This window comes from Silene latifolia, chromosome 1 (genome assembly GCF_048544455.1).
Source record: "Silene latifolia isolate original U9 population chromosome 1, ASM4854445v1, whole genome shotgun sequence".
Classification (NCBI taxonomy): Eukaryota; Viridiplantae; Streptophyta; class Magnoliopsida; order Caryophyllales; family Caryophyllaceae; genus Silene; species Silene latifolia.
The window spans coordinates 172,809,296-172,811,225 of NC_133526.1; positions in this window are offsets into that span (position 1 = coordinate 172,809,296).

Here is a 1,930-nt window from a genome sequence, read left to right on the forward strand (position 1 = left end):
TTTTCTCTCGACCCTTCCGTTTTGTTGTGGTGTATCAACATTACTAGTTTGAAAAATAATTCCGTTTTCTTCATAAAAATATTTCATAGGTCCGGATAACAACTCCGTTCCATTATCGCTTTGAATGATTTTAACGGTTTTTTCGAACTGTGTTTTAACCATGTGACAAAAGACTCGCATCAACTCTCCTGCCTCACTTTTATCTTTCATCAAATACACCCATACCGCCCTACTATGGTCATCGACAATGGTCAAGAAATAATGTGCACGAGATAAACTTGCTACTCTATATTGTCCCCAAATGTCACAATGAATTAAGCCAAATAATACCTCACATCTTTTATTATTGAGCTGAAATGGAGAGCGAGTTTGTTTAGCCCGACAACACGGGTCACAAGAATAACTAGAATTCCAACTTAAATTGCAACCAACTAAAGAAGAAAATTGAGGGAATATGCTACTTGACGGATGCCCGAGTCGAGTGTGCCATAATCTGTCCTCTTTGGTTATTGATGCTTTTCTAACCAACTCGACTTTCACAGGCTGGAAATGATAAACCCCATCGTGGTGCTCACCGCGTCCAATCTCCGTCCTCGTAGTCCGGTCCTGCATAATACAATAGTCGGGATAAAACGTTACTAAACAATTATTTTATGCAATTAGTTGCCTCACTGATATCAGGTCACATGTCAAAGAAGGAACAAATAAAACATCCTTTAGAATAAAATTGGAACTAATTCGAATTTTGCCATATTCCACCGCCTTAATTCGCCTGCCATCAGGGAGCCCTACAAGCGACGGTTGTTCTGTCCAAATGTTATCGAGACACTCTCTTTTTCCCGTCATGTGATGCGAGGCTCCGCTATCAATTAACCATTCATTAATAACATTAGCTTTCATACCTGAAAGTGTTTCACTACCTTCTGGACTTGCGCTCAACAAGGTACGAATCCTCTCAATTTCATCGGTTGTGAAAGGAAGATTCTGTTTGGATGTCTCTGCTTCCTTTGACCCCGACGAATTACCAACAGCATTGGCATGAATAGTGCTCTGTTGTCCTCGTCCTCCTGCGCGTCCTCTTCCTCTTCCACGAGAGCTGCCTCTTCTTCCTCGCCCTCGGCTTTTCACCACATCATATCCATGCTTATCGTACCAGCTATCCTCCGTGTGGTAGAATTTACCACAGTGTGTACACCGTGGTGGCAATTCCTCTGTTTCTGCATCTGGTCTGGAAAAGCCACCCTAGCCTCGACCTGTTCCATAGTGATGCATCGCCATTGCCGCCTCGTTTCTCTCTTCCTTGACCTTTGTGATGTTCGTATGTCTCTCCTCTCGCAAGAACAGAGCATATGCTCGAGTCAGGGATGTGATGGGATCCTCCATCAACAAATTTGTACGAAGACCACCATATAAAGCCGTATCCAGTCCCATCAAAAATTCATGAACTTTCGCTTCTTCTCGCTCCTTTATTATCATTGCTCCTGCGCCACAGGTGCATTTTGGAACCTTGCTATAATTTGCAAGTTCGTCCCAAATCGTCTTTAGTCTGGTGTAATACTCCACCACGGATTCCCGACCTTGTTTGCATTCATGGAGGTCACTCTTCAATTGATGTACTCTCGGGGCATTTCCTGCCGCGTATCGTCCCTTCAACTCTTCCCAAATTTATGCAACAGTCACCGTGAAGGTGATGCTTGGATGTAATTTTTCATCAATCACATTCCGTAGCCATGCTTTCAACATGGCATTACATTGTCGCCAAGCCAACAGTTCTAGGCTGTCCTCTCCTTCGACTGCCTCTGGCTTTTTGACCTCTCCTTCAACAAACCCCAACTTGTTCTTCGCATCAAGTCCATTCTTAACGGCGTCAGCCCATAAATCGTAATTGTCACCGTTAAAAATGGTTTGCGTAAGCTTGAGACTGGGATTA